This window comes from Thermobia domestica, chromosome 5 (assembly GCF_964235325.1).
Source record: "Thermobia domestica chromosome 5, izTheDome1.hap1.1, whole genome shotgun sequence".
NCBI lineage: Eukaryota > Metazoa > Arthropoda > Insecta > Zygentoma > Lepismatidae > Thermobia > Thermobia domestica.
This window is the reverse complement of record NC_137458.1, coordinates 166,190,607-166,207,091: the sequence shown is the minus strand read 5'-3', so window position 1 is coordinate 166,207,091 and position 16,485 is coordinate 166,190,607. Positions and strand designations below refer to the sequence as shown.

Genomic DNA, 16,485 nt, shown 5'->3' with positions numbered 1-16,485 from the left:
CAACTTTTGAATGGATTCTTATCTGCTTTATATTGTCTACTTAGAAATGTATTATTGCTTAGCACGTGTTTTCTTTACAGAGCTTTCGACGGACTGTTGGACTTTTCTGACGCATTTCATGTTTTATGTTTTGTTTCTTTTGTCTTTCATGTTGCTTATGCCTTTTATGTGGACTGTGGACGCTTTTGTTTTATTATGACATATGACATTCTTAGTTTATAGCAGGTAGTTAGTAGTTATTTTTCATATTTCATTAATTTGTCATCTGGTACTGTACACAAGTTTATACTGAAACTTTATCTGAGAGTTTGAAGTTGATTTAAACCTGAAGGTTAGAATTTTTGAAAAAAAAAAAAAATCAAGTTTAAAAATCACGTGAATTTCTGTAGAAACTTTCATGTTTTCAAGATAATTAATATATTATCAATATTAAGTTTAAATTATTTGTGTTTCTCACAGTGATATAAGTATTTGATTAATTTTATTTAATTCTATTTTAATGTAAAAAAAATTGGGATAAAATACATATATTTTAGTCTTTTAATTAGTTTGATAACGTTCCTGTCCATCATCGAAGATAGGATAGGATTTTAGATTTCTGGGCTTTCGGCATCAAAGGCCATTTAGCCCTTCACGTTTTTGAGGGATGACGTCCCTCGACGAGCACACAATCCGGGGAAGGGGAAGGAAGAAAGGATTGGGAAAGGAAGGAAGCGGCCTGGGACGTATAAGTTAGGTACCACCCCGGCATTTGCCTGGTGTGAATAAGGAAAACCCAGGAAAAACGTCATTCAGGGTGGCTGGCCTGAAAAAGCGTTTTACACTTTTTCGACCTAGTGGCCTCACCGGGAATCAAACCCGGGACCTCTCGCACCAAAGGCAAGAGCGTTAGCGACTACTGTTCACCATCGAGATTGCGTGAGTTTTGATCTAAGGTTAAGATGGTATTGGTACTACATATACTTCCACTGAGAACGGAACCAGAGCGTTTCCTACCAACAGTGATAACACTAATCATTTAGCCTCAAAGAACTCTTATTTAAAAATAATAATTTGTGTAATGTAGTTCTACTAGGTTTTTTAATGTATTAACATTTTATAAATCATGTAGATAGGTTTGTATATACCAGTCATGATCTATAAAAATACCACAACTCCATCAATAATCAAAGTTGAGAGCATTCAAAGAATCAAAACAAATCTGTTTGATACACAGTTGCATTGGTTTCTTTTGTGTCTTCCATCTCCATAATTATTCTGCCTTTATTGACTGGTCCTTTGGAAGTTTTAAAACCCGCCGCCGATTGCTTCATTATGTGAACTGCCGTCTTCTCCCTCTTTTTCCTCTTACCCATTGTCTATCGTACTCTTCGTAAACGATGCTCCGACTATGTTGTATATTATATATAATATGACAAGAGTGCTTGTGCATTTTCTCTGAGTTCTTAGTTTGTTTCCCCACTATCTCACAAGTAAACCTTACGTTTGGGTGAATCGAGTTGCTGACGGAGACACATATGAGAAAGTAGTACTAAATGTGGTCAGTATTTCAGTGAAGTTATAGGTGCGAAGCTCCAGGGGTTTAGGAGATACAGCTACCAGAACATCACATGGAAGTACAGAATAGTCTTCATACAGTTGGAGGTAAAAGCTCTATAAGACCTCTTGTAGCGACAAAAGGTGAATAGCAAATATATGGATACATATTAGGATTAGAGAGAAGTCATATAGTAAGGATATATCTGACGGCGGCCATCTTGAAATCCGCCATTTTGAATTAAGGTTAAGTTTTTAAAATAGGAATAGGGTCATGTGATACATGATTTAAGGCGCAAATTTAATCAGAAGAACAGTGGTGACGTTAATTTTGATTTACGGGCAATTGATAAAAAGTTATAGGGAAATTAAATATTGTTGCAGCATATGTATTAGTCCTTTACCCCACCTTGTAAATTTTTTTGTTAATGATAATAACCAAATAAAAAGCAGGTGGATAAATATTAGGTCTATGGTAAGAGTTGCCTTGATGGCGGCCATGTTCAAATCCGCCATTTTGAATCAGACAAAGTTTTAAATAGCGAACGAGAAATAGATGTGAACAGGATACAAGAAAAACAACGAAATGACGTGCAAGTACAGCATCAAACAACTAACATTGTAACGCCAACATTCTATTTTTGATTAACTTCTAGCCCGAAGTCATCTATTGCATTACTCTATTCCCATTTAATTTTGTGCTGAATAATGATAAAGCAAAAATGGTTATACCGTTGGATTTATGGCAAATTTGCTATTAATAAGATGTCACTGTTATGCGTTTTGTTTAAAACTTTTGTCTGATTCAAAATGGCGGATTTGAACATGGCCGCCATCAAGGCAACTCTTACCATAGACCTAATATTTATCCATCTGCTTTTTATTTAATTATTATCATTAACACAAAATTTACAAGGCGGGGTAAAGGACTAATATATATGCTGCAACAATATTTAATTTCCCTGTAACTTTTTATCAATTGCGCGTAAACCAAAATTAACGTCACCATTATTCTTCTGATTAAATTCGAGTCTTAAATCATGTATCACATGACCCTATTCCTATTTTAAAAACTTAACCTTAATTCAAAATGGCGGATTTCAAGATGGCCGCCGCCAGGTATACCCTTACTATATGACTTCTCCCTAGTCCTAATACGTACCCATATATTTGTTATTCATCTTTTGTCGTTACAAGAGGTCTTATAGAGCTTTTACCTCCAACTGTATGAAGACTATTCTGTACTTCCATGTAATGTTCTGGTAGCTATATCTCCTAAACCCCTGGAGCTTCGCACCTATAACTTCACTGAAATACTGACCACATTTAGTACTACTTTCTCATATGTGTCTCCGTCAGCAACTCGATTCACCCAAACGTAAGGTTTACTTGTCAGTTTCACCGTTCTGACTTTATTCAATGCGGTTATCATCTGTCTTCGTTAGTCCTATTATAACTTAATGCAGGATGTTAAAGTTTAGTTGCAGTTTATTTATTTATTTATTTTTTTGTTAATTAATGTTTGTTAAATTTGCTCGTTGGTTTTCCACTCTACTCTTTTTCTTTCTCAGTCTTCTCCATATCTACATTTCGAAGGCGTCTATTTGTTTCACATTTTGTTTGCATAATGTTCATTTCACATTGTAAAATACTCTACTTGAAACATTTGTTGAGTAGTTTTTTTTTTTTAATAACTAATGTTCTTTTGTAAATTGTTTTATGTATGTACACAAAACAATCCCAGATTTGTTTAACTGAAAAACTGGAAACTGTATAGCATGTGAATTTTCCTAACAACATGCTGTGAGCAGTTTTTAAAGTCATGTAGGGACAACAGTTGTTGCACTGCTACGATTCTAGAACTGTGCCGAAAAAAATATGGAGAGTCAGGAAAACGGCAAGGTGCTGAAGTCTTTGAGAAACTAGACTATTTGTCATAATCATGTATTGGAGGACTAGTGTCTTTATTATTTTCCTGAAAATAAGTATATAAATAACTTAAACATTTTGTTATCTGGAGGAAATTTTATTTATCTGAGTTTTCTGTAAGGGTACAAAACCTACTAAAATCAGAGAATGGGAAAGTAGATGGTGACCTATGAAGAAGACAAATGATACGAGTAGTCATATTCATTTCGTACATAAATAATTAACTGAAAAAGGAGAAAGAATATTACACTCCAGCTATGTTTCTAAAAAGGAAGCTAGCTTTGAACAATCTATATTTCAACTAAACTTCGTAAAGTAAATCTATTTACTGAGTAATTAATTCCCATTTCTTAACTAAATAGTTTGCGTCAGAAACGGACAACTTACTAAAAACGTAAAGGTTATAGCATCTGAGGTTTCTTGAGAACTTGCTCTGCAGGCAGCTTTTTTAAGTTATGTAGAGACAATTATACCAACTAACACGTTAAGAAAAGTAAAACTATAGCAGTAAGATAGACTTATATCAATTGCACATTTATTGCTTTTATTCCAAACCCATACCAATTTTTTAAGATTTTTTTTTTTTTTTAAAAAAAGAGGGAGGATTTAAACTTTCCTGAAACAGTAAAAGTTTGCACTGGATGAAGCGTTTTAAGTTATTTCATATCCCTGTAATAAGTTATTTTTCTTCCTCGTACAGCGCTACAGTATTCCACTGCAAAATATAGTAATCATTGTTTTATGGTATTAGTAGTTGGTTTTGAAATTTGTGCATTCGTTGTAAAGGTTTTGAAAAGGAAGACCAGGGAGACAACTGATTAATTTCTTCCATAACTTCGATTGCTATACAGTTAGGGCCACTAGGATTTTGGCTACAAATTTTAAACTTAGATATCCAGTTTGTACGTCAAGTAAATCGTAGAGCCATCGAAAGAATCCGGATGTTCCGTCTATTTGCGTATTTGTAGTTTTAAGTAGTTCCAAATTACTCGATGGTTTTAATAAAATGTGTTTAGCGTGAAATTCATGGCTTATTGTTAAACCAATTCTTGAAGTACGTATAATAAAATACGTAATTGATATGTACGTATTGGAAAGAATCATAGCCAAAGATTAGTGGTCTGGTTATGGAATCGATCCCTGTGAAAACAAATTAGTCAGATATTACTCAGAATAGTTGTTCGAATAAAAGTCTAAGCTTCAGTGCCTGTTGTTTATAATCTTTGCGTTGCATAACAGCAGTCTAGTCAGTCATAGAAACAAGGATTCTGTGAATTAATGTTTTTAAACACAAATAGTGCTTTGTTTTTGTCTGCTGCCTAAAAGATGTTGTTGCTCCTAATTAGCAACTTCCATAACGAACAATAATGTATTCGTAAACTTGAAAAGCAGTCTCTAAGATATATTCTCAATTGAAACGATATGATATAATTAATTGTCCTGTGTATGTCCCTAACATTATGGGCTGCTACAGAAAGGTGATTGGGAGTGATTTTTTTAAACAAAATTGTATCGGTAGTGCGGTGAATGTGAGGACAATAATTAAGAAAAAAAAAAGTGAAGAATAACGAAGAAAAAGATTACTACTATCAATTTAGTAACAATATGCATAAACTCCGCTAGCTGTTAACTGTAATTTATTATAATCGCTCCGATTGGCTTCTGCTAAAACCAATTATGTTAGATGACGTTGATTGGTGTTGTGAAAGCACAGTATGCATGTCTGTGTTTAAAGCGTTTAACAAGAAACCTCATGTACTGTACTTGTTTCTATAAGTTGGACACCATTTAATTTAACATACATTGTTTCTCTCCTTAAACGTCTATCTCATCTTCAACTCTGAGGCGGACAACCCTCTTGTTCGTTCCCTGGCTATGTGAGTTTGTGGTGGACGACATTCAGTGCATAGGGTTTCCGGGTTGCTTACACATTATCATGCCATCAATTCTTTCATAATCTACTTTTGGATTGGAGTAAAACATTTAAAGTTAATATGTCCATGAGATAACTGTAGTCAAATGTTAAAGCCTGAGAGCTTCATTTTTTTTTAACCCTGAAATTGGCCCATGTACGGTCACTACGAAAGTTTTGAGATGTGAAATAACATACATACGTAAAATCAATTTAACACATTTTCTCAAAGTATTCAGCATTACACTGTACACACTTTTGCATCCTCGAAAAACACTTGGAAGCAGTGTTGCCAGTCTTTTTCTTCAAGTGTTGAAAGTTCATTCTTGTAAGCCACTACAGCTTCTTCAGGACTGCAAAATCTCTTCCCACTCATGCGATCTTTGATCCTGGGGAAGAGAAAAAATCACACGGGGCCAGGTCAGGGCTATACGGCGGATGAGTCATAAGTTTGACCTCCGTAGATTCTAAAAACTGAATTGTGATGTTAGCCGTGTGTGCGGACGCGTCATGATGAAGCAGGATCCCACGCAATCCAGTTCTTGGACGCCGTTCCCGAAGCTTCTGGAACACTTTTGTTAGGCAAACATTAATGTACCACTGAGCAGTAACAGTCCTTTGTTCTTCAAGTGGAAGAGTTGCAACATGGCCAAATTTGGAGAAGAAAGTTGCGACCATCTTCTCCACAGTTCGCGGTCGCTTCACTTTCGTGGGTGGATTTTCGTCTGGAAAGATCCAAACTGTAGACTGGCGTTTATTTTCAGGGTCAAATTGATAGTTCCAAATCTCATCACTAGTAACAATGTCAGAGACGCGTCGAGAATTGCCTTCATCAAATCTTGCAAGCATTTCTTCACACCATTCCACACGCATGCGCTTCTGCTGTTCAGTCAAAGTGTGAGACACCCAACGAGATGAAATCTTCCTGAGCCGAAGATGATCATGAAGAATTTTTGTTACTGCTGGCGATCCAATGTTCACTGTAGATTCAATGTCCTTGTTCGAGGATTTCCTCGAATCATTTGTTCCACAGCGGCAGCTCTCTCTTCATCTTTAAGCGATGTCCGGCCTTCTCTGAATTCACCAAACCACCGAAAAATTGTAACACGGGAAGGAGCAAGGTTCCCAAATGCCGCCTGCAAACGGTCAAGGCTTTGTGTCTCGTTCAAACCACTTTTGAAATCGTAAAGGATCATTGCCCGAAAATGTTCCCTTTCGAGCTCCATTCTAGACTGCCGAATACTGCTCACATCGACAAACAAAGGAAGGCGATACGGCCACACCCATAAGCGAGGCGAATTGAAACTTGCTTCGCTTCTTCGCTCTGGATACCACTACCGAACGCAATTGTTGGAATTCAAATACTGTGCCACAACAATGCGTATCTCAAAACTTTCGTAGTGACCCTCGTACTACCAGAAGAAATCAGGTTTTCTTAAACCATGGATATTTTCCCTTGTTTTTTTTTTATATATATATAGTAGTGGCGCAAATAGTATTTTTTTTATATAGCAGTTGACAGTAAACACTTGGTTCGGCAATAATATTGTATGTGTATTGTTGTTGAACCATGCTCTTGTAAGCTAATAATAGGGTGGTTCATTTATCAGGACACAACTGTCTTCGTAGAGTTTGTAGGTAGTTCCTTGATCCTCATTCCCCAATACTGTTCATATCAGTGACTATGAATAGATTAAATTCATGAGATCTTGTATCTAAATGTAGAAATTAGGGTCATCCACTACGAAATCTTCATATTCGTGGTTATGTTCACATTATAATGCTTTGTAATAATTTTTATTAAAAATACATTTAATTAATCGTATATTAATTTAATTGGTTTACTTACAAATAGGCAGCGATATTATTATTGCTCTATTGGATATATATTGAGTTGTGAACATGTAGCACTCCTTTATTCTTTGAAGTACCAAACGTCGGAATTTTAACTTTTTATGATTCTTTCTAATATTCTTAAAGCTTTAGGAAGAGGAAGAAAATCGTGTAATATTCATTTTTGTATTTTCTCAATAACTGGTTGTTTTAAAAGTGGGGTGTAATGGGGCGTATACGGAAGTATACAGTGTATACCTATTTAATATTTTTATAGTCGACCGTATACCCATTTTAAATTTAAGAAAGAACGAGCTATATAGGGGTAGTATATGCTATATTTTTTTAAAACAGTATAGTATATACCTACCAAAAATTGCAGGGTATTACATCTCAGGAATTGAGCGTTGGTAGTAGTAATTTGGTTTCAGAAAAACAAATCGAAATATGTTGTCATGTTTGTCTCGTTTATTTTCAGATGCGCCTTCATCCGCCAGGCAGCGAGAATGCTTAGAAAATTTAAATAATATTGACTATCAAATCATACGTGAAATAGGCTTTCATCTTCTTGGTCACACTTCAAAAGGCTTCTTATGACGATAAGGGATCAAACAAATAAATTTGATTGTGTAATTTTTCAACATACGCAGCAATAACATTTTGTATTAATACATATCAGTGCTGTGTAAATTGGCGTAGTGTAATTGTATGAAATGTACTTAATTTATTGTTAAATTTAAGCTTGTACGGAACATGGGAATACAGAGATCGTTATAATTCTCTATGAACGTAACTGTTCAAACAGTGTTTGTTTTATATAATACTTAAATAACATACTCTTCAAATAGACTTGAAGTGTGAAAAATCTTGATTGTAATTATTGTTACCATGTTTATTCAGGTTCCTTTTGGTTTTTATCGCATAATTCGTATCGCATTCTTACAACGGATATAGTTATTACTTTTATCTGTCGTGTGTTTCTTTTAATATTTGTCAATGAAATTCTGATCAATTCGCACGTTGTGTGTTGGTGATCAGGAATAATATGTTGTATCTTTGTTTTCCCATGTTCCAGTTGCGCCTTTGCACAAGCCCATGATAATGATGAGCTTTGGTGTGAAGTTGTTTCTTTGGGGTTCTGTGGTTTAGATAAAAAGTCTCTGAACTAATATTGGTACGTGATAATAGTTCAAAAGCTATTTGTAATATAGGGCTGTACGATTTTTTTAAACTATCAACAACATTGTCTTGTAAATAATACAAGAACTATATCTAATTTCCGTTCTATATGAGGTCCTCTAACGAGAGATGTTTCAACAACCTGAAATATGAGTTAATATAAGATTGTATGACAAGTTCCTAGTTCAAGCAAAAATCTTTACATTAGTGAATTCCTTGTATGACTACATTTAAAGGCTAGTTCTATTGAACCAGTTTTGTTATATTTGTCTCTACATTCCAGTGAGAGACTCCTTCGTTCAAATAGTAATTACTAAGGAACTAATTCCGTATACTACGTGGATGCTAATATTTTTTGTATTTCAAATAAGTTTTTTCATAGCTTTTACACGTCAGTTGAAGTGGCTAACTTCGATTTAATGTTCTTAATAAAATAATATTTTTTTATCCTTTCTAAACAATTGATTTTTCTAGTGGGAAGTACTACAATCATATATCATATATCACTTCTGTTTAACTTACGTTAAGAATTTACAAGTAATAGTATATTTATGCTTTTTTTTTTTAAAAAAAAAAAAACAACTTATTCCTTCCATAGAAAGAAGACTAAGCACAATTCATATGGCATAATAAAATAAAATAAACGTAATTGGTTGTATTTTAATTTTCTCTTGGAAATAAATCTAATTGGTACAAACATCATTATTTTCCTTTCTTTTCTTTCTTTTTTTTATACTTATTTACTTTGAAGATTTTAATGCCTGATTTATTCAGATTCCTTGGAATAGAAGTTGGATGATATTGGAAGCAAACTAGGTAGGTAGAAAAGGTATTTTTATTCAAAATGAATAAGAAATCTGGATTTCTCATGGACAAGAATAATACACTTTTTACAAGAATAATACATTTCGGACTTCTTTCAAGTTAATCGAATACAAAATCCATAGTATTAATAATACACTTTGTTAAGCTTAGCTTGTTCTGTCAAAATTCAAAACCAAGAGTTTCCGTACAACTTGTGTAACGTGAAATTTTCTAAACATCATCCTATGTTTAAAAGGCATTACAACTATTATGGAGCATGGAACGACCACATTTTTCTCTATGCAAGTGAATTTTAACAAGGTAACAGTAAATCTAAAATGGATTCGGCAGTCACATTACTGGAAATAAACGAAAGAATTTGAGTACGAAATAAATTTTTCTACATCTAATAAATTATACTTCAAGTTTGGGGATTCGCACGAATTCATTTAAGTGAACTGCCTAGTTTTTTTTTTTTTTTTTTTTCTTTCTTAAAGGAATTGTTTTCCTGGCTTGTGTATGAAACCTTATGTGTATACAAGGTGTGTTAAAAAAGTATCGAACCTTTGGTTGGGGAAAAATACATTTGTTAATTTTAGAAATCCGAAACAATAATTCCCTTCAAAATAGTCTCCTTGGTAATGCACACATTTCTCCCATATTTCTCACCATTGTTGGAAACATTTCTGGAGCGCAGTTTTTGGAATGGTGAGTAACCATGCCGTCATCCCTTGACTCAAATTGGGTGTCTTTTAGTGGCAATAACCAAAAGTCACTCGGAGCCATGTTGAGTGAGTAGGTAGCCTGACGACACAAGGAATGTTGTGTTTAGTTATGAAAGCGTGAATCAAATGCACAGAATGAGGTCCATTAGCAGCTTCGGTACAAATTTCGCGGACACTCTCTTCATGCCCTAATTCCCGTTCAAAATTGAATAAACCGCTCCGATGCTTATCCCTATATTCGCAATTTCTCGGACTATAGGACGGTCCTGCAAGGTCACATTCCGACTTGCTCAGTGACATTGTCATTCTGGCTTGTTGAGGGCCTGTCTGAACCAGGTTCAGTGTCCGCTGATGTGTGGCCATCGTTGAAAGTGGTTGTTCCACTCTCTCATGCGTGAGGTGCTCATGGCATCGTCTCCGAAAGTCTGTTGAATCTTGCGAATGTTTTCCACTTTTGTATCGCCAAGCTTTTGGCAAAATTTAATACTATATCACTGCTCTAATTCTCTTATTTTACAAAAGCAAATCCGACGACCGCTCCCTACATGTTTTCACTTATTGACCGAATGCCAACCACTGACGCTTTCACAGGCGGAGAAAAGATCATGACTGCGCATGAGGGTCCCCTTTACATCTACACTTGAAGAAAGTGCTTCATTGCTTTACGCGGAAAAAAGTAAGGTTCGATACTTTTTTGAACACACCTCGTATGTTGATTCCTTTCTAATATGAATAAAGAGAGGCAGACTATGAAGAATAAAATGAGTAAATATGAAAATCAAAATATGAAATTTCTGTAATATGGTTTCTAAAAGATTAATTTATATGCGTATATTACCTTATTTCATGTATTCATTAACATTTTTAGAACATATGAGGCGTAGGTTTACACCATTTATATCAATTCTGTACTCTTATATAGAAAAGTAGAAGTGACTCATCATCGCGCAGACCATAATACTGCAGCTAGAATCGTGAAATTTCGACAGAACACTTCTTTGTCACGGAGACAAAAGATAAGAAAGGATTTTTTTTTTCAAACATGTTCTAAAGAGGGTAAAAGAAGGCTCCAGTTTTGTCAAGAATTGAGCACCTCACAAATCCCTGAAGAGATGAAACACGGCATATAAACTTTATTAAAACGGGAGGTGGTTGGGGGAGACATTTCTATAGTATTCAAATTTATGTACTTCAGAAAATCAAGAATGTGCAGATTCACTCAAGTTAAAGATATGAACTTTGGAAAAATTAAAAATAAGGAATTACACTTATCTAGTTTTAACGTATTAAAAAGGAGAATAATAGTTTGATGTTGCCAATTGTCCGTAATTTCTTACATTTTAAGTTTGTAGTGGCTAATATCTGCAATTACATTACAAAAGGAGGAGGAATAATATAATAGAGGAAGTTGCTCATCCCAGGACAGGATATACCAGGGAACATGCCATTTACAGACGACCTGAATTTTGTAGGTTCTTTTTTTTTTTTTAATTTTTCTCTCTCCTAGTGAAGCCATTTTGCATATATGAAATAATTGAATACAGCAATAAAACAAGTTAGCGAAAGGTTCATATATGTTTTTGTGTATGAAATTTATTTTTAGTTTCGAAATTTGGAACCTTGTCCCATACACACGTAGGTGAAAAGCCAATACTGTAGTATGTTGAAGACGTCTATCTACTGTTTCTACATCTGGGTAATTTTAATGTATTATGTACTTCTTTTGTAGAATTGAATTTTGTTTGATTTGGTCGATGGTCGTCTCAAGGACTCATTATATTTTTAACATAATGAGAATTGTAATAATTTTATAAATATATTTCAAGTTAGGAACGAAGATATGTAATTTCATATTTCATTACATGTTATTCAAATTATTTTATGGAACAAGAATTGCAGTTTGAGGAACCAGGCTATCATTTCGTATATTTTTTCCATTCGTTTTCTAGTAAATAAATTTGTCTTTGGAAAAATCCATTACAATTAGATTTAATATTGTCCCTAAATGCAACGATCAGTGTCGGTATATAGGTTAGTAGTAAATATCTCAGAAATCGTAAAAGACAGAGAAGCGAAAATTTGCTCCAAGAAACTATAGAGAGGGGACAACACCCTAGGTATTTTATAACCACTGGATGAACTGTGTTGCCAACCCAATATAAAGTTAGTCTATCTTTTTCAAATGGCACTACGTCATATTATTACATATATCAAGTTAACATTTCAAACGAAAACTTATATACCACATTTATTATTCACTGTTGCAAACTAAGCATGTTATAGTATCACAAATGTCCGAGGTTTGGAAGCCTCTATTATAACACACAGCACAACGGAGATGGACAGGGTAATGCACATCGAAAGTATCTTAGCGTTGGATACCATGGTCATGGAAGACTTTCAAGACTGGATTTTGCCTCGTCTCGTATTACAAGTGCTTGTCTCGATCTATAAACTAACATCTTGATCACGATCCTGGTCTCTTCCCTAAGTAGTAGAAATCTATCTTTTCGGTTTCAGTATGGACTTCCAGAGATACAGATGAAGATCAGAAAAATGGAAACACCTGAACGAAATTGCAACTTACCAGATTAATATGGTGTCGGGCCACCTTTCGCCTTCAGAACAGCCTTGATGCGACGTGGGATGGAGGCATAGAGGTCATAAATGGTAGCAAGTGGAATTTTACACCATTCCTCGTGCAGGGCATCGGCCAGTTCTGTGAGAGAGGATGGAGGTGGAAATCGTCGCCGGAGTCGTGTTTCCAAGACGGATCACATATGTTCAATTATGTTGAGATCTGGGGATTGGGCGGGCCAGGGGAGGTGTTGAACTTCATCCCGATGTTCCTCAAACCACGCTGCAACAACGCCAGCTGTGTGAATGGGTGCATTATCATCTTGGAAGATGGCGTCATTGTCCGGGAACAACATCCGGATCATAGGATGCAAGTGGTCTCCTAAAATTGCGACATAATCGTTGGCAGTGATTCGTCCGCTAAGTGTGACCACAGGACCCAATGAAAACCATGATATGGCGGCCCACAGCATCACCGAGCCGCCGCCATGTTTCACGGTTGGGCGGAGACACTGCAGATCATAGGCTTCTTTGGCCGTTCTCCACACATAAACACAGCCCGTTGTTGGGAATAGGGTGAAGGATGACTCATCCGACCATATCACACGTTTCCAGTCCTCAACGCTCCAAGTTGCATGGTCGCGGCACTATTTGCGGCGTGCGAAAGCGTTATGGTCCCTGATGAGCGGTTTGGCCCGTGCAACACGACCCCGTAAGCTCATGTCATGTAATTCGCGATGGACTGTGATTGTTGAAACAGGGTGGGGGAGGTGCTGATTGAGTTCCTCCGTCACTTGCTCCGCAGTGGCACGACGGTTCTGCGTGACAATGCGCTTTAATACCTGGCGTGACCTGTCACTCATGATTTTCTTCCGCCCACTGTTCCACTTCCCCGATGTGGTTTTCCAGTGTGTTGTGTAGGCCGTCATCACCTTCGACACTGTCCCACGCGACACATCTAACACAGTAGCCACTGCCGTCACACTCACTCCACATAACCGCGCACCAACAATTTGCCCTCTTTGAAACTCTGAGATATCTCCCATTTTACACTACCTCCGTCTGCTGCAACCACTGGACACTGCTGTTCCACTGCGCCTGACGTAGTATGGAGACCGACCTAACACACCACCACCGGCTGCAGGCGCCAGGACACCACTGCCAACCCATACATCTGACGTGTTGCCAACTACAGGTATTTCCATTTTTCTGATCACCATCTGTATATGGCTTCAGTATCCCAAGAATAAGTTATATTTTGACCTTTATATCTACTCAAACGAGGAGTTTTAGAAATCAATGACCGTCGGTTTTAACACCAATCGCAATAATAAAGAAGAAAAAACAGTAATCTAAAGTTACCCTTTAATTGGTTAGTTGGAGTTTAGCGTCCTATTTCAGTACCAAGGCTTTACGAGACATGAACCTACAGTTTAAGGCGGAATCTCAATCTTTGTAATGTGTTAGGACTTCATGCGCTAGCCACTAGACCAAAGGGAAGGGCTGCGAACAGATAGCAAAAAGTTCTCTTTTATAGATTCAATGTCTTGCGTGGATTGTTTTCATCTCTGATTGTTCCTGTATTACAATCGGGAGCGATAGAAATTAACATCACTTCAGGTTTCAATGTTGACCAAAGAGCAAAAACTGTAAGTCAACGAGAAATATACATTTTATATGGATTCAATGTCAAACATAAGCTTCACTACAGTTTTTGCCGTATTCAATACGGAAGTGGTGGAAACTTACGATTTCTAGCTTCAACATTTTTGACAGGAAAAGAGCTGTAACAGATAGTGAGAAGTAGTTTTTTTTTTTTTTCCCTATGAATTCTGCCCTGTACGGATAGGTTCCACCTCCGAATTTATTCTGTTATTCGAATCGAAAGTGATAGGGATGAACAACTACTTCCGGTTTCAATATTGATTCGTATAGAGTGAGAACTGTAATAAGAGGCATCAACATTCTTTTTCATGTATGAAGGCGCAGTGGCTCAATGCTAGAGCGTTCACCCCCAGTGTTTGGGGTCCCTGGTTCGATCCCAGCTCGCGCCATGTGGACTTTCTGGTGAACAAGCACCGTGCTCGTGGGTTTTCTCCCACTTTCTTCATTCTACCATTTCATTCATTTCTCATCATCATTGTCTCCTTTAGCCTAACCGGCATATGCGTGTGAAGTAAAACAAAGATTTCGTTTCTTTTTCATATATATGGAATCAGGGTTCCAAGAATTGATTTCATCTCAGCTATTATTCCTCTGCTGCAACAGAAAGTAGTAAAAATAGTACAATATCCGCTTATATTAATAGCTCTAAGAGATAGGGCACCGCGGTAGCTCAGTGGTAGAGTGCTCACGTCGAATGCATGAAGTCCCTGGTTCGATCCGATCAAGTGAACTTTGTATTGGACAAACACCATTTGCGGGGTCCTCTTGTTTTCTTCCACTATCTTCATTACAACATTTCATTCATTATCATCAGCACCGTCTCCCTCACCCGCGAAGCATAATCGTGGGATATTAAACTAGAAATTCCATTTTTGAAAGAGATAGCAAAAAACTGATTTCGTATGCAATGGGCGTATGAAGAGAAGATCCCCTTTATTGCAACCGGAAATTGCATAACCCTGAGTCGTTACACTAAAAAGAGAGAGCATAGTTTAGAAGTCTATCATAGTTTCAAAATGTGAAACGAAACTGGGGATAGGTATGAGTAGTGTTGTGAAGGTCTAGAAAAAAAAAAACGAAAATTTTGGGTTAAAAACAGCTTTTTAGGGGTTTTTCCCGAGCTTGGAAAAAAACAAAAATTGGGAATTTTCGAATATTTTACTGTATTATCCTTTTAAAATGAAAACTATTTTATATTTACTAGTTTAGAGTTAAGATAATTGAGTACTTACGTTTCTTGTATTAGAATAGAGGAATTTTGTAGTAAATAAACATATGTGCACCACCAGGGGCGCCCGAAGAAAATTATCTAGGAAGGGACCCATCTCCATTGATGCTAGATTACATCTTGAATTTCTGGTAATTAGTATGCGTGGTTTGCTATATTACGTAAATATATTTTCGTGAGCCAAGGGGGGAGGGCCTATGGATGAACACGAGACAACATTTGAGACTGTCTCGTCTCGAAAATGTGTAAAAGTGATGTCTCGACTCGAAAAATATTTTTTTTTATTGAAGAGCTGTGTCTCGACTCCAATTTTGTCAGGAAAATTCTGTATCGACTCGTCTCGTGCGCATCCAGAGGAGGGCCCTACCCAGCCCTCCCTTTCGGGCGCTCAAGTGCACCAGTAATCCAAACATTTTAAGGTTAGCACCGTCATAGAATAGAGTTATGGTTACAAAAGAAACTAAAATATAATCGTATAGTTTGCTTAATTAATAAAGACGCATTTAAATTATCTTAATGTTACGAAGTTCTCGATTGATGCAGGGAAGTGTTAAAATAACGGGGCTAGAATCATTTTAGTTAATATGTTAAACCGAACATATATTTTATAGAGATATATTCCTTGTGCTATGGAAAATTTCCGTTAAGTTTTAACCCATTAGAAAAAAATGATTTGTTCGGAAATTTTGGCAAAAACTGGAAAATATAATGGTTTTCTCGCCTGATGCTAGAGCCTTTTCATTTCAACTGTGGCGCTGCTGTCGATGTGTGTTTTCCCATACCTCCCTCGAAAGAAGAGGGACAAGTTGCTAAGGCCGAGATTCAGGGGGCTTCACTTGAGGGAGGCAAGACCACCACCGACATATGACTTTCACGTTTTGTACTAGTATATTAGTAGACAATCGATTAAAGTATATGTATTCCTCAAACCGTTTGGGGGGGGGGCAATTGCCCCCTAAATGACGCCCCTGAAGAAATCGTCAATAGTTTGATGCGGACACGGTTCTTTCCCGAAAGCAAAGTGAAGGTTTCCTTCAGGGGCGGATCCAGGACGGACAGCATCGGTTCTTCATTTCAGCTACCCCGAAAACTATGGA

At 36.5% G+C, this 16,485-nt stretch overlaps 1 protein-coding gene across 1 annotated transcript in view; it reads left to right on the top strand.

Annotated features, from left to right (window-relative positions):
• LOC145686247 (uncharacterized) overlaps positions 1 to 9,091 on the top strand; it is a 34,238-nt gene extending 25,147 nt beyond the window's left edge. The window contains exon 3 of the mRNA XM_081759356.1: positions 7,689 to 9,091. The gene's annotated coding sequence lies outside the window, so the exon portion shown is untranslated. The remainder of the gene's footprint in view (positions 1 to 7,688) is intronic.
• Positions 9,092 to 16,485: the final 7,394 nt, after the last annotated feature.